The following is a 21,304-nucleotide window of genomic DNA, read 5'->3' on the forward strand; positions in this document are numbered from 1 at the left end:
AACTTATATGTGCACACATACAAATGCAATAAATCATTGCTGTGGAGTAAATGAGCTGCTATAAAACATGTTTTGCTACAGTCATACGAGTTGTAATTACTTTGTCATCATGGACCTCATAGGTCTACTCAACAGCAGCACCACAGATGTCTGTACAGCCAAAAAGCAAACAATCAAACAGTTGTGTTGATATATACAACACAAACAAAAGCAGGTTTAATTACTCTCCATCCACCATCCCAAATCTATCAGGTCCCTTGTTACCATATAGAAATAATAGAGGGCTGAGGTCATGTTCTCTTTGCACTAAGGTTTTCTGGAAAGAACGTATCTTTTTGGTTTGTTTTTTCTGTTTTGGAGAAAATCATTTTCAAGAATTTCTAATCACCTTTCAAGTAAAGTCATGAGTTTTCATGCTTGTTTTCTAATATTCTGTTTTTCGGAGAACAGAATCACACACATTTTGCAAATTACACAGTAATGATAATTACTTTTTAATATATTTATAATAGCAACTAAAGCTGTACACTTTTCTAACAAACACAGGTTAGTTGAAGTCACTTAACAAAGTTACATATGACAGTTAATTCTTGCACATGTTTACTTCATCTAGTACTTCCAACAGCCCAGCTGTCGATAGAATTTTTCAGATGAGGAGAATGAGGCAGAGTAAGATTCAGTAAGTTACCCAGGACACACACCTAGCGAGCACTGGGCCCAGAATTCAGTCTCCAGTAGCCTGGCCCCAGAACCCAGCTTCTAACCACTGTGCTGGGCTCTAGCACTTCCCTGTTCCTCCCTGATCCTAACACCCTTCACGCTGCATTCATCGTCGGTCTGAGTTTTTACTCGAGTACAAGATCTGGAGGCGGAGCCTTGTTTTTACTGTTTGCCACTGTAAATGCAGCCCCTGGGGCTGAATCAGGAAAATAGTAGGCACTTAATAAATGTCAAATGAATGAATGAATGATTAAAGCATTGTATCTCTCTTTCAAATTGTTTCCAGGCTGCCCTTTACCATGAGTCTGTGCTTGAGCCCTACAAAAAGAAAGGTGGAAAAAGCAGAAGCAATTTCAGGCCTGGGGAACCAGGTCAGGGCTGCTTGGAGCCCCTTGGTGTAACAGTGGTGATACCAAGGTGGGGAAAGAGGCAGAGGGCACTTCCAGCCTCTTAAATACCACAGTTACTATGGTCCCTATGCTTCCAGTGACTTTAGCACCAGAGGAACTTAGGACCACAGTGCTGGTACCAGGAGGAAGAGCAACAGTGATGCACCCTCTCAGCACTGCTCCCAGCCTTTCAGATTCAGTTCAGTGTTGTGTACAAATGGTGTCAAGCAGTGTGATACTGAGCCATGGCTTTATCACTGTGGTCCTTCTCAAGATTCCTGCAGTAGGGAGGCACCTTCATTATACTTTATGGGCCTGGAAGCTTAGTTGGCATAAATTAGTGCAGGAAGTTGGAAATGGTGGAGAAAAAAAAAAGGGAGATTCCAGATTCTGGTAGAATGGGCTATGTTTGGGATGACATATAATACATCTCCCAGGGACTCCCAGAAAAGTTTAGAAGGATGAAGAGACAGGAGAACCTGTTTTAATAGTTCAGGACAGAGTTAGGTAAATACCAGCTCCATTTTTACAGCCAGGCTAGTATGGCCTGAGGATCTACAGATCACATTTGATTATGTGCAGAAACAAATGACCTAGGGACAACAAATCAACCAACCAATTTATAAGGTGTTTGTAGGGGGCACATGGAGTGAGGGGAAAGTCCACTAAATCAAAAATGGTTTCTGCATAAATCCTGAAGAGCCTTGGGTCTTGAAAACATGTGCTTGTGTTACATACCTGTGTGTGATGTGTTGGAAACATGTTAGCAGAGCAAGGGATACCCAGTCTATGTGATTCACTGGCCAGTTATTTCACTGAAATAACTAGCAGCAATAAATGCAAATTTAACTGATGCAACTAATGCTCTGGAAAATACACCAAGTTTCTTGGATAAAATGTCTATATCTTTTAATAAGAGTTGAAAAATTGTTTTCTCTTAATTACAGTGAGTGGGGGGAGGGTCCATAGGAAATGAAACAGAAGTGTTGGATCATGGGCTGCGGGAATAAATTCTAGAGCTGGGTCAGGATTGAGCTTTCCAACTTGGGGCTTTTTAATAAAACAAACATATGTTGCTTGGTAGACAGAGGCTGTTTGGGCACTTCTTCTTTTGGCAAGGTTCAAGTTTGATAAGAGTCAGAAACTCTCTCTAGCTGGGCAATAGTGTTTGTGGAAGGCAGTAATGTTTTTGTTCAACCACAAAGGGACAGAGTCAGGAAAGAAGTTAAAGCTTTCAAAGGTATCACACTTCATAGATAAAAAGACTATTTACAAGGGGATTCTGAACCTCAAAGAAGAAGACAACTCACCCAACCTTCTTGCTCCAGCCTGTCTGATGTGACTTTCTACACATTTGCCATTTACATTTCTGTAGTTGAACTAGCCCTTGCAGAAAGCCTCCTTAATTACATAGTTGCACAAATACCCCTTCTTCTTGATCAATCACTACTGCTTTTCCTGTTCTCTTTTTCTCTAATGTTGGCACACTGGAGAGCTGCCTATAAACCTCCTCTCATCCTCTATTCTCCACTTCTTTCCCTGCCAGTCCACAAAGGTCTAGGGAAGTGCCTGGGATGGCAGAACTGGTTAAAGGTGAGGGACGAGGAAAAGGGAAGTCCCAATGTCTCCTTTCTCTCCTTTGCCATCACTATCCCAGATTTAACGTCCTCAGCAGGTTCCCCAGTCTCACACTTGGAAATTGTGAAGACTGCTATTCTGCTAGAAATTGGAGGATTTTCTTCCCTGCCTTATTCTGGGTTTGCTGCTGCCCAACAACTCAAACCTTTTGATAATATTGCAGGGCCCCTCCCCATATCCGTCCTAGCACCTGGCCTTGATTTCTGTAATTATATATCAGGGACAGCTAGGTCTGAGACTGCATTTTTCTCATAAGATGAGATAAATCTTACTCTTCCCTGTAGTGTATGCTACTCGAAGACCTCTGTGTGCGGGAGAGAGCCCTACTGTTCCAATACTTTTACTTACGCAGGTACCAGCACTATCACACTTGCAAGTTGCAATGACTGCTATTCTGCTAGAAATTGGAGGATTTTTTTTTCTTCCTTGTCTTAATCTGGGTTTGCTGGTGCCATTGAATTGGGGCTGGAGGGTTGTAATCCCCTCTGCACACAAACATGAAGGCCTGGGAGGTCACAGAAGGTTGAGAAGTCCCACATCCTTAGAGACATCCTGGACATCCCAGAGCAGAAGAATTCTCATGCTATGTGATATAAGAAAATATGTGAACACATATTTTATCTACATTGTTATACAATGCATGTTGTAGAATAAACAGACTTCCTGTGGGCTACTCTGAGAATCTAAGTATGTAACAGCTGGGCTGTTCTAAGTTCCAAATAAATGGTTTTCTTGAGAGGAACCATCGCTAAATCAGGTGCTACCTGTGATAGGCAAAATAATAGCTATAAAAAGATATGAATTATTGCATTATATATGTGTGTCTGTATTTTGTGTATATTTTCTTGACACAATATGATTTTTAAAATTACTTAAACACTGTAGATTTAAAATTATACCACAAATTTGTCTTTTTTGAAAAATGTATTAATGGATATACTCCAGCTAATCAAGAGTTGAACTAAAACCAGAGACAAATTCATGGCAAAGCTATTAAAGCTTTGGCTTCAGGGCCCAACATTCATGAGCCCATCCAAAGCTCTGGGGGTTTAAAGTGTGACTGATATTTTTACTGTGATTGGTTAAAACCACTGTCTCCATCCACTCGGACTCCCTTCCGTTCCTTTCCTCATGCCCCATGACTCTAGGATGGCCCTGAAAATTTTTCTAAATAGTTACTTTTATACCTAATTTTGAATTCACAATGTGGTGCTCTTTTCCTTAAGGAGTTCTCCTCCAAAGGTTATAAAATTCACATTCCTCAAAACCTAGACCTGCCCTGATTAAAGTCAAAACTAGGGTTTTTGATATGAAAGGACTGATGGCGTAGGTCCATGTGAGAAAATGTAGAATTGAAGCTAAATAATTCTTTAAAATATACTGACGACATTTGTGAACACAAACATATACATATTTTTAAAGCATTTTTATCACATAGAATATTTTATGTTATGCCATGAAGCAGAATATATTCCTCTTAGTAAGTTACCAATTCCCCTTAATAAGTTACTACTTTCAAAATTCTTCTCCTTAATCCAGGCTATAGTCATTTAGTCTGTAAGCTGAGCCACAACTGTACCATGATGGTGAGCAGGTTGAGCAATTAGTATGCATTTAAGGTTTTTCTTTAATTTCTTGCTACTCAAAGTGGTTCATGAATCATCAGCATTTACATCTCCCAGGGGCTTGTTAGAAATTCAGAATCTTCCAGCCCTGGCTCCATAGAATCAGAATCTGCATTTGAACAAGATGTACATGTGTTTTTATACACATTAAACATTACTCCAAAAGCCTATTGCAGTTTTGATTGACAAAGAATATTTGGAAATTGGTTCTTTCTTTGAATTTAGATAAATATGGTAATCTTACCATTGGAACACAGCATAAAATTTATCCCAGAAGTCTGTACCTGATATGTTCACCATATCAAATTGAATACTTTGGGAACCCTGACTGGTTTTTCTTAGAATCCTGGTCTCCTCCCTTTCTGCCAATGTTTCAACATGAAGAAGGAGGTCTCTTGGTGTCAGTTCTCAAAGCACCTTTCCTTGCAGATGACTGACAAACAAACCCAGTAGAAGGAGTGTGCTGTGTCTGGCCCATCCACCTGCGGCTCTCATTATTTTTGCCCATGATTCTCATGGCCCTCTAGTTTCATGGCCTCTCTAGTGCTTCCTCTTTTGCTTTCTAAATCGACAACAGCACTTTCACAAGCTGACATTTTCAGATCATGGGGAAGGCTGTGGTTAGTTAAAGGTTGGGAGCAAGTTTGATATCAGCTTCATTCTGAAATACCCATCCCTGCTTCCTCTGGGGCTCCTCTGCCATATTGCTTATTCCTTTTTCAGAAGCACTGATTTCATTTCATTCATTGTGTCTTTTATTATATTTGCTATATGCCTGCCCCTCCAACTGGATTATAAACTCCTTAGAGGCAAAGATAATTCATATTCATTTTTATCCACCCCATCGCATCTACATTTTGTACAAGGTCTTACATATACTGCATACTTACTAAATTCACATGTTGGAAATTTGCTATATAGAGATCTGTGTATTGCCAATCTCTCTCTTTTTAAAATTAGATTTGTTGTCATGGAGACATCAATGATTATGACTTGTAGATTAGAGATAGGAATTGAACAATAAGTCTTGGTTATTGACTAGTAGGATGCTAATGTTGTATTTCCACAGCCCCAGTTACAGCAGATGGACTATAGCACTCTGAAATTTGATCTAGTAACATTCATTAAAATCTGTGAATGAACCAGATGGTAAAGAGTTGTACTGGGGAGAGTGGGCTTAGATGTGATAGAGTCATAATTTTCTGGTAACATTTTTTTCTTTTCAAATGTTATGACCTTTCAAAGAGTTTCTTTCATCCCTCATTCCACTATTTCATGTCATCCATAAAATCAGGGAGAGACAGTGTAGACTCCCTGGTTTGAATCCTGGCTCTGTCACTTCTCAGTCCCGAAACTGCTCTGTGTCTCCAATTCTTTTTGTAAACTGAGGATGATAAAAATGTTTTTAAAAATATTTAATTGAGACATAGGACAGTTCCTGCTACATAGATGTTACAGGCACTGTATGTTTGATATTATTATTATCCTTTAATAAAAAGAATAAAAATAACAAGCCTGTGGTTCAGCTTAGAAGTACAAATACCTCATATTTTGCATAACCATTATGTTTCAGTAAAAACCTGAGGGTACACACTGAGAGATAATTCCATCCATCCAGGCAAAACTTCAGCTAATGGGCTGAATACCATTTCTCATAGATCTGGAGCTTCCCCGTAGGCTATGGGGTTCCAGTGTGTTATGTTTTGGGTTGCTGTCCTTGTTTGTGGAGTCCCCCCATTGGCCTATGTGGTGGACAGACCCTAAGGTGACTTCCAGTGAGTCTCCTCCTCCTGGTGTCCATACTTTTGTGCAATCCCCTTTCCTGAGTTTGTATGTGACCTGTGACTTGTTTCTAACAAATAGAATATAGCAAAGATGATGAAATGTTGTGTTTATGTTTACATTGTGCTATACAACCACTTCTGAGCAGTTGCAGAGAGATTCTCCTGGCTGGCTTGTCAAGTAAGCAGCTATATTGAGGAAGCCCACATGATGAGGAACTATGAGCCTCTAACCTCTGTGGTGTGAGTGTGGCCTTCAGTCAACAGCCGGCCAAAAGCCATGCACTACAACAAAATAAATGTTGCCAACAACCTCAGTGAACCTGGACACAGATCCTTCCCCCATCAAGCCTCCAGATGAGTTGCAGTTCAGTCAGCATCTTGATTGTAGCCCATAAGAGCTTCACATCTTGATTGTAGCACATAAGAGCTTCCCCACCTCAGCCATGCTCAGAAACCTGATCTGCAAAAGCAGTGACATCATAAATGCGTGTAGCTTTAGGTGACTAAGTTTGTGATAATTTGTTACACAGTCATAGAAAACTAATATAATACAGTTACCAGCACATAAGCAGGGCTTACATATGGCAATGGGCCCAGCAGTCTGGCATCTTCTTTGCTGTGTCTTATCAGCTATCTGTGGTGTTTGGGGGCTTTTGAGGAGGGCTTGCATGAGCAAGTCCAAATTATTTTTAGGCTCAATTCCACCTTACAAGGAGTCAGTTTGGGGTCGTGTTAGAGCTAAAAATATTTTTTTCTTTAATCATATTATTCTTTACATTCTCCTTGCCTTTTAAAAAATTAATAGACTTAATTTTTTAGAATAGTTTCAGATGCACAGAAGAATTGAGCAGATAGTATAAAGAACTTCTATAACCACCCCTGCCACACACACCTGAACACACAGTTTGCCCTAGTATTAACATTTTACCTTAATGTGATACATTTGTTACAACTGAGTTAGCCTTAATACACTATTACTCACCATTTATTAACTACAACATAATATCATGTATCCATCATTACAGTATCCTATGGAATATTTTCCACCCTAAAAACCTTCTGTGCTCTGCCTATTCATCCCTCCCTTCCCACCAACCTCTTGTGACCACTGATTTTTTACTGTCTCCATAGTTTTGCTTTTTCCAGAATGTCCCATGGTTGAAGCAACGTTTCTCTATGTTTTTTTTTTATGGCTTAGTAGCTTATTTATTTTTTATTGCTGAATAATATTCCACCGTAAGGACACACCACAGCTTGTTTTTCCATTCATTTATTGAAGGACCTCCAGGTTTGGGCAGGTGCTGTAATCTTTTGTGTGCAGGTTTTTGTATGGATGTAAGTTTTCAACCTAATTGATAAATACCTGGGAATTTGATTGGTATAGTAAGAGCTAGATTGTATGGTAAGACTGTGTTTAGTTTTCTAAGAAACTTCCAAGCTTTTTTACAGGGTGGCTTTGCCGTTTTGCATCACCAAAGGCAATACATGAAGGCTCCCTCTGCGCCACATTCTCCCCAGTATTGTCAGGTTTTTTTTGGACTCCAAGCATTCTAATAAGTGGCTAGTGGTTTCTCATTGTTTTAATTTACAATCCCCTAATGACATATATGCTGAACATCTTTTTGTATGTTTATTTTCCACCTGTACATCTTCTTTAGTGAGATGTTTGTTCAGATGTTTTGCCCATTTTTTTTTGTTTTAAAAGTATACAGTATTTTAAAATCTTTGTATACAGTATTTTGGATAACATTTCTTTAGCAGATATGTCTTTTGCTAATATTTTTTCCCAGTCTGGGGTTTGTCTTTTCATTCCTTTAACAATGTCTTTTGCAGATTAGGTTTTAAATTTTGATTAGAAGTGATCTATTTTTCAGTGTCATGGTTGGCTTGGGATTACCTTTGAATGCAGGAAGTGCCTGGTTTTGAAAACTCTGGGAAAAAGGCGACCAATGTGTTGCTACCCATGTTTTTCCTGTTGGCTGGTCTCAGAAACCCACACAGTATTTTAAGTACACAGAAGAACAGAAGGTTTTGGTAAATCTTACAATTGAAGCTCAGCAGGAAACTAAATTCCCAAATGGCAAATACATAACTGACGGTTAATTTTATGCCCTCTCAAGTCTTCTTTTTCCTAATAATTCAGCTGTGTAGTCATATGAAGTGAAACCAGATAATTTAATTTGTGTTCTCAAAATTTGGATCACTTTGGCTTTTGAAGTAGTTATTAGAAGGGAACACTGTATACCTTTTCTTTTAGAACAATTATTATTATTTATTTGAGGATGGACTTCAGTGATTTTTTGCTAAAGAAGATACCCAATTGCTATAGGGTCACTGTGCAGCCCCCTTTCATACAGTCAAAACTTCTTTTTGTGGCAAAAAATTCATACATTCAAAACTTCTTTTTATGGCAAAACCATGTTCTTCACAATTTGGATATAACTTTCCTTCCCAAGATTATCAATTCCATTTCCACTCTACTCACGGATGTATGTGATAATACTCAAAGTTCTCAGTTAAACTTTGGACCTTTGCATGTGCTTTCTGCTGCTTGAAATGCCCCTTCCATCCCAATCTTTGCTTTTCCTGGAAAGTCCTACTCATCCTTCAAGGCCCATTTCAATGATCACTTCAGATCAGAGGAGGCACTTTGCTTCTTTATAGAACTCAACCCTACATCTCTTGAGCTCCGAGCATGATATGGTTTGGTTGTGTCCCCACCCAAGTCTCATCTTGAATTGTAGCTTCCATAATTTCCATGTGTCATGGGAGGGACTTGGTGGGAGGTAATTGAATCATGGTTCAATTCTTTCCCATGCTCTTCTTGTGATAGTACGTCTATGAGATCTAATGGTTTTATAAAGGGGAGTTCCCCCGCACATACCCTCTTGCCTGTCACCATGTGAGGCATGTTTGCTTCTCTTTCCAGAATGATTTGCTGAGGCCTACGCAGGCCTGCAGAGCTAACTATGTGTCAATTAAACCTCTTTCCTTTATAAATTACCCAGTATCGAGTATATCTTTACTAGCAGCATGAGAACAGACTAATACAGAGCCCTTTCCATGGTAACTGTTTACTCCTTAAGACTTTCTCCTGGAGAGAAAGTTCCTGAAAGGAGGGAACATTTTTTTCTTTACATTTTTGCCTCTGCAGCATCCATTATGATGTTTGACTCATAGTAGCTACTCACAATGGTAGCTGGAATATCACAGATAGGAGAACTCTCTCCTGCAATCCCTACCTATTTCTAGGGAAGCATCTGGTTGTGCTAATGACTCATGAAAACTTTGTGACTGCCAATCACAGCAGAAACAAAATCTTTTCCAATGTTTACTGCTTTTATGAACTTGAAGGAAAGAGGATGGATTATTTTTCCCTTTCTGCTGGTTGTTTAACAGATGTTATTCGGGTTGCACATGGATGTCACATTACATGCAAACCATACCAGTTGTTTAACGTTGGATAATCTTAAAAGGCAAAAGAAGAAACTGTAAATAATGGCCTTTCTCTAGGGATCTTTGTATTTCTTGGTGACATGCTGCTATGTAATAAAATAAATTTTCTTTGGGAGAAAGTAAGTAGGGGAGAAGATTCCTTCTTGATGAATTCTTTTATTGTTAATACATGTTCTTCTAAGCCCAACATTAACCTTGTGTTTTACTATAATATCCTGAAGATACATGTGACTTCAGTCCTGGCTAACTCATAGTATAGGATTTGATTTGTATAAATATTGACTCAACAGTTATTTGTTAAGTCAACTCAATAGGTATTTATTGACTCATTGATTCATATAGTTATTTATTGATTCAATAACCTATAAATAGGTTTTTATTGAGGAATCAAAGAGAAAAATGAATAAATTAATGAATTCAGGGGAGTTTGTCCAAGCCTAATCCTTTCTAAATAAGTGTGGCAAAATTATTTTTAGCACTTCTTTCAAGGTTTTTTGTGATGTCAGATAGGATTATAAAAAAAAGAGGATGAACAGTCTTGCATATTCAACCATGTATTGTAGATTAACTTTCACGTGCAATAATGAGGGTGAGTCAGCAAGGCCACTGCATTGGCTGTACTCATTCATGGAGTGTGCGTTGAGTTCCATATCTCATCTCTGTTCAGTCTTACAATTCTGAAGGAATCTGGAGGTTGACACATGGTCACTACCCCCAGAGCTAACAATTTAGCCATATGGATTAAATGACTTATGAAACACATAGAAAACTATCACAGGAATGAGTTGGAGGTGGGAATTATGGAAAATAGTCTGATTGGCACTGTCCCAATCCTACACATTGTCCATTTGACCCAGGTTCATTGTTGACCATTTAGCTTCTTGTTTATTTATTCGATCACCTGTTCATTCATTAAACAATTGTGTATTGACCACTAGTATATTTCAGGTACCTTACTAGATACAAGGGCATAACAGTAAGTAAAAACATATGCCATTCTTGGCAGTACATGAAAAGCTATACCAACATCTGTTAAATCACAATTCTGGCAAAAACTGCGAACAGAGAGGCAGCAATAAAGCCAAAGAGTATGGCTTATTTATTTTTTTAAAAAATTATTTTTAATTTTTACTGGTACATAGTAGGTGGATATATTTATGGAGTACATGAGATATTTGATAAAGGAATACAAGGCATAGTAATCACATCAGGGTAAATGAGTATCCGTCACCTCTAGCATTTATCATTTCTTTGTGTTACAAATATTTCCATTATACTCTTTTAGTTATTTTAGAATGTGTAATAAATTCTCATTGACTGTAATTACCCTGTTTTGCTATGAAATACTAGATCTTATTCATTCTATCTATGTTTTTGTACCCATTAGCCATTCTCATTTCACCCCGCAACCACTACCCTTCCCAGCCTCTGCCAACCATCATTCTATTCTTTATTTCCAAGAGTTCAATTGTTTTAATTTTTAGCTCCCACAAATAAGTGAGAACGTGGGAAGTTTTTCTTTTTGTGCCTGCTTATTTCACTTAAGTTAATGTCCTCCAGTTCCATCCGTGTTATTGTAAATAACAGAATCCCATTCTTTTTTATGGCTGAATAGTACTCCATTGTGTGTATGTACCACATTTGCTTTATCTATTTGTTTGTTGATAGACACTTAGGTTGTTTCCAAATCTTAGCTATTGTGAACAGGCCTGCAGTAAACATGAGACTGCAGGTATCTCTTTGATAAACTGATTTCCTCTCTTTTGGGTATATACATAGCAGTGGGATTGCTGAATCATATGGTGGTTCTATTTTAAGTTTTTTGAGAAACCTCCAAACTGCTCTGCATAGTGGCTGTACTAATTTACATTCCAACCAGCAGGCATTCATTATTGCCTGTCTTTTGAATGGAAACCATTTTAACTAGGGTGAGATGATATCTCATTGTAGCTTTGATTTGCATTTCTCTGATAAGTGATGTTGAGCACCTTTTCATATGCCTGTTTGCCATTTGTATGTCTTCTTTTGAGAAATGTCTATGTATATCTTTTGCCTTTTTTTTCTTTTTTTTCAGACGGAGTCTTGCTCTGTGTCATCAGAGCAAGAGTGCAGTGCAGTGGTGGAGTGCAGTGGTGCCATCTCTGCTCACTGCAAGCTCCGACTCCCTGGTTCGAGCCATTCTCCTGCCTCAGCCACCCGAGTAGCCACCAGGTGCCCACCACCAGGTCCAGCTGATTTTTTGTATTTTTAGTAGAGACAGGGTTTCACCGTTTTAGCCAGGATGGTTGCAATCTCCTGACCTCATGATCCGCCCGCCTCAGCCTCCCAAAGTGCTGGGATTACAGGCGTGAGCCACTGCACCTGGCCATCTTTTGCTCATTTTTAAACATTATTACTTTTTTTCTCCTGTTGAGTTTTTCAAGCTCCTTATATATTGTGGTTATTAATCCCTTGTCAGGTAAATATTTTCAAGTATTTTTTCTGGTTCTGTGAGTTGTCTCTTCACTTTCTTGATTGTGTGCTTTGCTGTGCAAAAGCTTTTTTTAACTTGATGTGATCCTATTTGTCCATTTTTGTTTTGGTTGCCTGTGTTTAGGGAGTATTACTCAAGAAATCTTTGCCCAATCCAATGTCCTACAGAGTTTCCCCATTGTTTTCTTTTAGTAGTTTCATAGTTTGAGGCATTAGTTTAAGTCTTTAATCCATTTTAATTTGATTTTTGTATATGACGACAGATAGGGGTCCAATTTTGTTCTTTTGCAAATGGATATGCAATTTACCTAGTACCATTTATTGAAGAGACTGGCCTTTCCACAATGCATGTTGTTGGCACTTTTGTCAAAAATGAGTTCACTGTAGATGCATGGATATGGCATATTTATCTTTGACCCTCAGTGTCCTGTATGCTGCCTTGAGCATTGTAGCTACTTAAAAGACCTTAGGGACTGAATAGAACAAGTTTTGGAAGCACTGCAGTATATTCCATCAATAAATGGAAAATTCCGTTTACTTTTCCTGGTACCTACCCAACCATATTCTTTTAATGCTTGTTGACTATCTGATTGTAAATGAATAGGTCCTTATTTTTTCTTTAAGAGTCTTTAGTTATTTATGAAGACATAACCTTCAAGTTTGGTCAGAACATTTAGGTTTGGCTCGTATTGAGTCAGACTGAAATCCTCATTTCTAGGCTCCTTGACCATTTCCACTTTCCACAAAACCATGTCATGTTACAGGTAGTGTGTTGTGGGAGGAGGAATGTGGATTTACAGTTTGGCCTGGATATTTGCTAACTCTGGGAACTTGGGACAGTTTAGCTGCCCTATCACTTACCTTTATGAGAATCATTTGAGACTGTGTGATGCAAACATAGATATATAATTTTTACATTAAACATTAATCATCATTTTCTGAACACACAGCAATAATGGGTTGGGGAAAGATAAACGAGAAGTTTTCAAAAAACAGAATCAGCAAAAAAGTGTGTTGATTTTAATTCATTTTATTATTTTAAGTTATATTTGAAAAGAGCTTACAATAAAATAGTTCTATAATACTTGTTATTAAAACAGCACTCTTCTATCTACTTCTTCTTATTTTTCCCTTTCCAAAGGCAGCTACTTTCAATTCTGTTAGCTGATTATTTTGGTTTTTACTTTCATGTTTCCAAATAACATTCTTGAATTGGTATTTAAATTTAAAAAAATTTCATCATTTTATATTTACTTCACCTCTGGAAAATTAGTTAAATAAAAAAATCCTTCCCTTTCCTGGAACATGGGAATATTCCATATTCCCATGCATATGGTTCCCATTCTACCATTTTCCTAATATAGTTGTGTTTTACTTAGATCAATATGCAGGGTTTAGAGATTAATGGCTAAATAATTGCTATTTGTAGCAGAGCTCCATAGCAAATTCTAACTCTTTTTTTATTATAAAACTTGTATTATAGTTACGAGTCATCTTGCTTTTATACATGTTAGTTTTCAGTGTATTGATCAGGAATTTAACCTCAAAATCTTTGCCGATTGCCTAACTCTTATACAGAATTCAGACTCATCAGCTATTTTCTCAATTTTTTTTTCTCCCTATGCCTGTCTGGGAGCCTTTGGACCTGCTCCCATGTGAACAGGGTGCTTCGTATTGCTCGTTGTGTAGCTATCATCCCAAGATATCTTCTAACTGTTATCCTGGGAATTGAAGTCATGTCTTTTCTATGGTGAATTTTCTTTTTTCCTCTATTTCATGTCAATCTAGCACCAAGATATGAGTCAATTCACATGACAGAAGTTGTTAATCTCTTGCACAAAGTTCACCTTGGGTCTAAATGGCTCTGGATGACTCCTTAGAGCAGCTGTGTTGAACCAGCATCCAGGGTGACTTTCTTTGTGTGTGTGTGTGTGTGTGTGTGTGTGTGTGTGTGTGTGTGTCTTTGTTGTACAGTTCTGAGTTTTGACAAGTAATAGAGCCATGGAACCAACACCACAAATATGATACAGAATAGTTCCACAACCTTCCCCCAATTCTCTTGTCTCCTACTTCTTTGAGAGCTAAACCCTCTTACATTCTTTCTTCCTTGTGATAATGACTTTCATAGTGTGGTGCCACCACATTGACTTGCAAGTTTCTGTGATTGTGGAGGCACGGGAAGGGAACATAGAGCATCGTGCACCCACATTTAAGTGCTTCAGTCTAGAAGTAGCCAAAGCAAATTATTGAGCAAAGCAAACACATGGCCTTGCCTAACTGCAGGGTGTGGAGAAATGTGCACTTTGAAAGAGAGGAAAACAGGAAATATGGGGTAGCCCTACATTACTGAACTCCTCTTGCCTCGCTTCAGATTCTTACTGTCTCTTCTCTTTCTTAATTAACCCTGCCACACTGTGATGACAAGTTCTGTGAGTACTCTGACCAGCTTCACAAGGAAGCAGTCCAGTAACACCTAAGGTTGGGCCTGCACTGCATGCCGCTTTCTTCTGGTCTTGAGCATCTTGGTCATCTGAATGGCAGATACTCCTGGAACCCACTAGATGCTCATACATGTGCCCCCTGGAAGGGCAGGAGAGTTAGCTGCCTGGGGGGAAATTTGACCAACAGCAAACAGGAATGAAACCACAAATGCTTCATTATTTTCTGGGCAGGTGTTCTGAAAAATCCCTCTTCCTCTTTCCTTGACTTTTTTCCTATGAAACTCACTCTTATTCTCTGGATCATACCTCATAATTACACACTACTCATCTCTGGCTATTCTTTCTGGATAACATGGGCTAAGACACATTGTCTTCTACTTTCTTGCTTTTCTGCCTTGTTGTATCAGAGGAAAGGTGGTTCCTAAGAGAAAGTGCATGGGGGGTAAATTTTTTGTAAACTTGATGGCTGAAAACATGTTTATTTTACTCTAACTGTTGATGAGAATTTGACTTTGTATGGAATTTAAGGTTGGAAACAATTTTCCTTTAGAATCCTGAGGGCATTGTTTCACTACGTTCTAGCTTTCAGCTATTGAGAAATCTAAAATCAATTTCTAACTCTCTTATGTAACTTGATTTTTATGTTTACATTTCTGAAGATTTTTGGATCATCTCTTTTTCTCAATCTGAAATTCATAAATTTGTGTTTTGGTGGGTCTATCATTCATTGTCCTGGGCATTCAATTCTCTTGGATTATTTTATTGCTGATTTTCATCATTGTTTTCTCTCTGGAAGTCTCATCACTCAGATACTGAACCTTCTAAACTTGGCCCTTAATTTGCTGATTGTTTGTGTGTCTTATTCATTTGATTCCTTTGTATATATGCTGGAAGTTTTCTTCAACTTTATCTTTCAAATCATCTATTGAACTTTTCATTTCTGTTATAGTTTTACATTTCTCGGAACCTTTGTCTCTTTCTGTTTGAATTTTTAAAAATATGCCTCTGTTCTTCTTTAGCAGTAGCAGTATTTTTTCCTATCTATGCCAACATGCTGGGAATCAAGTGACGATGAGATACGGAGTTGTGGATGGGTCCTCAGCATCCAATATGCCTTTATTCCCCCGACTCCTCTGTTCTCAGTACAGGGTTAACCAACTAATCATGATCTGGTATGCTCTACTCCAGAGAATATCTGCATTTAACTCTTTGCAGGGTGGGAGGGAGATAGTGACCCATTTGCTCAGAGTGAGGGAGGGGATCTGAGCCTCTGACTCTTCCTTTTCCAGACTTTCAATCCTTTGTACGTTTGCCACGCCACTGGCTTCAGCCGTCCTTCCAAAGGACTTGTTTTGCCAGTTTCTGAGGTTTTGAGAAATTATTTGGTGAAAATCTGGTTAGTTCTCAGCTTTTTCTCACTCTGCCTTGAAACGCAGTTTCTGAGGTCTGCTATCATTTATCACTGGTCCATCTGCTCCCCAGCTTCCAAAGTGTTATTGCCACAATCACTGCCATCATCCCTGTTCTTGAAGGTTATAACTTCAGAATATCTCTTTACTGTCATTTTAGTTGGCTTTTAAGAGAATGTAAAAATAGAGGATTATGTCCAATCAGCCATCCTTACACAGAAGTCTTCAGATGGTCTATTTTATGAATTTATATTTTCATAATGCAATAACACCAAACATACAGCCGGCAGATTACTTTCTGGAAGATGCAAATATCTTGAAAATTCTAGTTGATGTTTAACTCACTAGTGTAGTAACATATACTAAAATTGCTAAATATTTAGCCATTCCACAGAATTAAAATTGGACATTTTATGAAGTTTTGTAATGAAACTGCAGATTTCATCAGATGAGAAGGATTTGGGGTGTCAAGCACTATTGACATTTTGGGCCGGATAATTCGCTATTGTGGGGAGTCATCTTGTGCATTGAACGTGTTTGGCACTAGCATGCCAGTAGCACCCCTAAGTTGAGACCACCAGAAAAAGTCTCCAGACACTGCCAAAATTCTCTGTTTGAGACCTATTGTGGTATGATATAATGCTGGAATCAGAAAAACCTTTTCTTTAAAGGGCCAGATAGTAAATATTTTCAGCCTTGTGACATGGTCTTTGTTGTTGGGCAGCCACTCAAATTAGCTCTTTTGGCTTGAAAGCAACCATAGATGATAATATGTAGAAAATAATAGGCATGACTGTGTTTCAATAAAACTTTATAAAAACAGGCAGCAGATCATATTTGACCCACAGATTATAGTTTGCCAACCCCTGATATTGTACAAAGATCGAAGATTTTAGAGACAGTTGGTTTAAGCCACTTACTAGCTACATAATCTCAAGTAAACTTCATAAAAATAATAATGTCTATTACTGGGGTTGTAGTGGGGACCAGATGGAACCTTAAACGTGAAAGTTTCTGACATATAGTACTATGATTCACCTTTTCTGGTCCTTGACAAAAGGGTTGTAATGAAAACAGTGTTAATGCCCATCAGAAACCCCTTGTGTGGTAATCAAATATTCCTTTCTTCTTCACCAGACAGTGAGTTCCGTAAGCAAATGAATTATAGTCATCTTTGTATGCCTTTGGTCCAATCAGTGCCTGGCACAGTGTTGTTTATTGCATTCTGTTGAACTCAATGCAATTTTATCTCATATTTATATTGGTATTGGTTCTTAGAAGAAACACATCTTGATTAGACTTTTTAAAAGAAAATCTTTGCTTCTAACACTAATAGAAATATTTTTGCCAGACAATTTATAGATCAAATAGTTTCACAGATACTTGTAAAAAACATTTTGTACTTTGCCACAACCTCCAAAGAGCTATAATGAGCATTTTCTATTATGTGTATGCTACTAGAAGCACGAAAACATAATGATATAATTTTTATATTAGAATCGATTATGTTTTAACACATTAAAACAAAACCATGTACTGCATATTGTTACTACATACATTTACAAAACCTGACCCTTCCTTTAGAGTCTAAGAATCTACTGCAAATATTTGTAGTACCTTTTTTTTCCTGATGAAATCTATACAATTAAATCATTTTAATTCTTCAGAAGGATTGATGTATGCAGGCAGACTTAATGTTCTGCATATTATAGGCAAGCTGAATGATTCAAAAATACTAATAATAAAACTGGGCCAAGTGTGTGGAATCCCAGAACTATTGCTAGATTTCAATTCTTATGCTTTCCCTCATGTCAAATGAAGGTGTGGAATGTGAAGAATTTAGGATATTGTCAAGCCTTAGAACAAGTGAGTCACTTTACCCTGAAACAACTTTAGAGGACAGTTTTGGGGAGAGATTGCTAATTCTAGGGAGTATTAAGGGAGCTATGTTCTGTCTTGAAAATGAAGAAAAAAATGTTGGATCTTCCAAAGAAACTGTAATATCTCTAAATTCCCAAAAGTGGAAACAAGTTTTGGTATTGATCACTTCTACCTGTTGCTTTCTTGAGGTCTTCAGAAAAGGAGAAGTATAAGCAACACTAGGTGTAAGAAATGAATGACAGCAAAGCCAAACTCACAGCAGAGCAACCACCCACCGTGCAGGGAGGATCCAAACTCAGGTTAGGAGCTGTGAGTAAGCCGACAGCTGCTCAGCATCAATCTTCTGCACATACTAAAGTACTACTGGGAAAAAAAATCAGAAATGTGCTATATTTCTCCATGATAATCTGTACAGAGACAGTGGCATGACTGACATGGTTTGGTTCTGTGTCTCCACCCAAATCTCATCTTGTAGCTCCCATAATTCCCATGTGTTGTGGGCGGAACCCTGTGGGAGATAACTGAATCATGGGGGCGGGTCTTTCCTGTGCTGTTCTCCTGACAGCGAATAAGTCTCATGACATCTGATAGCTTTAAAAACGGGAATTTGCCTGCGGAAGCTCTCTCTTTGCCTACCGCCATCCAAGTAGATTTGACTTGCTCCTCGTTGCCTTCTGCCATGATTGTGAGGCTTCCTCAGCCACGTGGAACTGTGAATTCTCCATTAAACCTCTTCCTTTTTAAATTGCCCAGTCTCTGGTATGTCTTTATCAGCAGCATTAAAACAGACAAATACAGTGACCCACTGAAAATTAACCTCTTTTCTTCTTCCCTCCTTCCCTCTTTCCCCACTTCTCTCTCTCCTTCCCCCCTGCCCCCTTCCCCCTCTGCCCCTTCCCCCTCCCTTCTTCCCCCCTTCCTCCCCACTTCCCCTTTCCCTCCTTCCCCTTCCCCCCTCCCTCCCTGCCCCCTTCCCCCCTCCGTTCCTCCCCCCTTCCCTCTGCCTCCTTCTCCCCTCCCTTCCTCCCCCCTCTCCCCTCCCTCCCTCCCTCCCCACTTCCCCTTTCACTCCCTTCCCCCTTTCCCCCTCCCTTCCTCCCTCCCCCTTCCTCCGTCCCTTCTTCACTTCCTTTTTCTTTTCCTTCCTTCCTTTTTTTTTCTTTTTTCTGTAGTGATATTCCTCTATCTTTAGAGCTTCAGTTGGAATAGAAGTTATTTCTTTTACTGTTCCATGTAGAATGCATAGACCTTTGTGATCTTAATGTCCAAGACCATCAAGCATTTCCTACGACGTATAAGGCTCTATTATGGGAAACAATAGTGGACTTAATGCTTTTTGTTTGGAAGGAGGGTAAGGAAAGTGGCTTGGCCATGAGGTAGAACAGTAGATGCAGTAATGTACTACCAAGGTACCATCAGACTTCTCACCCTCATCCCCAGGACCAACACTGCTGACTGATTACCCTTGATTGACTCTCCAGGAATTGCCCTTGACTGAGGGAAGCTGCCTCTCCCAAGGACCTGAGGACACTTCATTTACCAAATAATAATCAATGTGCTAATGAGAGAGGCACCAGAATTTTTCAACAAGTACAAAGCGGATTGTCCTCTGTAGACCATCACTGATGGAGGGAGATGCTGTTATAGAATTGGGTTCCGTGAAAGCAATGTGGTTGATGGGATTTTGTAAGAATAGATACTAGCTGAAGGTATTTAACTGGCAAAAGCAAAGTGGGTACATTTATTACAATGAAGAGCAATGTAGAACCAGGGAGCCTGACCTAAAAAGAGCTATGTAGATGACGAATAGAACATGGTGTTCCTTGGGACAGTGTTATGGCTTGAATGTGTCCCTCAAAGTTCATGTGTTAGAAACTTAATATTTAATGCAGTGGCGTGGAGAGGTGGGACCTTTATGGGGCGATTGGGTCGGGAGTGCTCTGCCCTTATGAATGGATTAATGCACTAATGCATATTCCTTTGCTCTTCTGCATGCCACCATGGTATGATGTAGTAAGAAATCCCTCAGTAGAAAGATCCTGGCCCCTCAACCTTGGACTTCCTAGCCCCTAGAACCATAAGAAACAAATTTCTTAGTTTTAAAAATCGTCCAGTCTCAACTATTCTGTTATAGCAGCATGGAACAAACTAAGACTGACAGGATAAAAAGTTCAGCCAGCAAGAATATTGCTTGGTCTATACAAGAAAAGAAAACAAGAATGTATGATCAGTAGACAGAAGCCAACTCCTCTAATAAAAAAGTCATAATCTTTTGACCAGTTCTCTAACTCAGAACCCATTGGTAAGAGGGAGATGTTGGGTCCTCACAAGGATAAGCTCTGCAACATCATGGCAAATATTCTCAGTAGTGATTATTCCAAGCCTTCCTCAAAGATATCTACAACCGTTTACTCAAATTCTCATATATTGAAGTGATATGGTTTGGCTGCATCTCCACTCAAATCTCATCTTGAATTCCCATATGTTGTAGGAGGGACCCGGTGAGAGGTAATTGAATCATCAGGGCAGGTCGTTCCCTTGCTGTTCTTGTGATAGTGAGGAAGTCTGATGAGATCTGATGGATACTATAAGGGGGAGTTTTCCTGCACAAACTCTCTTTGCCTGCTGCCATCCACATAAGGTGTGACTTGTTCCTCCTTGCCTTCTGCCATGATTGTGAGGCCTCCCCAGCCATGTGGAACTGTAAGTCCAATTAAACCTCTTTCTTTTGCAAATTGCCCAGTCTTGGGTATGTCTTTCTCAGCAGCATGTAAACAGACTAATACATGAAGGTAGGGGAATATCAAAGCATTTTAAAGATATTTCAATATAGGATCTGAGTTGTCAGGAAAGAGTGAGGACATTTGAGAACCAAGCAATAAAGCGATTTTTGGCCCAGGTCTTCTGGCTCACAAGTCTTCTGAGTCCATAACCAGGGGATCCCTGAATAAATAAATGGCATGGACATACTTGGTAGTTTGAAGAACACCAATGTTGGTTCCTTATCATGTTGGCTCTGATTGACCAAATAACATAAAAAGCTATCAGCTTTGAGTGGGACACAGAGCAGCCAGGACAGGGCTCTGCAGCAGGTCCAGGCTGTGATCAAAGCATATTATCCAGCAAAAGCTATAGTACTAGAGGTACATGTGGTGGGAAAAGGCACTTGTGATGCTTAGCTGGTTGGTCAAGGGCTGGAAGGGAAACAATTGGGGATAAAGGATCTGGGGAAGATGCATCATTCTTTGAGGAAACCAAGTGGCTACTTGGTAGGAATTTCATAAGATTGGACCCCTTCCCCCTGGAAGTGGAAAATATCTATCCTGATAGGAAGTAGACTGATATTCTGGGTATGGGTTTGCTTTTCCTGCTCACAGGACTTTAGCCAGCAGCATTGAAAGCTTAGACAGTTTGATCCATAATATTGCATCAGACCAAGAGACCTACATCACAGTAAAAGGGAATGTGGCAGTAGGCACTTGGTCATGG

At 39.1% G+C, this 21,304-nt stretch overlaps 1 long non-coding RNA gene across 4 annotated transcripts in view; it reads left to right on the forward strand.

Annotated features, from left to right (window-relative positions):
• LOC103786116 (uncharacterized) overlaps positions 1-21,304 on the forward strand; it is an 859,517-nt gene that overhangs the window by 481,166 nt on the left and 357,047 nt on the right. Inside the window, exon 1 of one of the 4 annotated variants that reach the window (XR_008624593.2) lies at positions 11,861-12,070. The exons of the other annotated variants lie outside the window; for them this stretch is intronic. This is a non-coding gene — a long non-coding RNA (uncharacterized LOC103786116). Of the gene's footprint in view, positions 1-11,860; positions 12,071-21,304 lie in introns of those variants that run through there. 4 annotated transcript variants of the gene reach the window in all.

Source organism: Pan paniscus, chromosome 13 (assembly GCF_029289425.2).
Source record: "Pan paniscus chromosome 13, NHGRI_mPanPan1-v2.0_pri, whole genome shotgun sequence".
Lineage (NCBI taxonomy): Eukaryota > Metazoa > Chordata > Mammalia > Primates > Hominidae > Pan > Pan paniscus.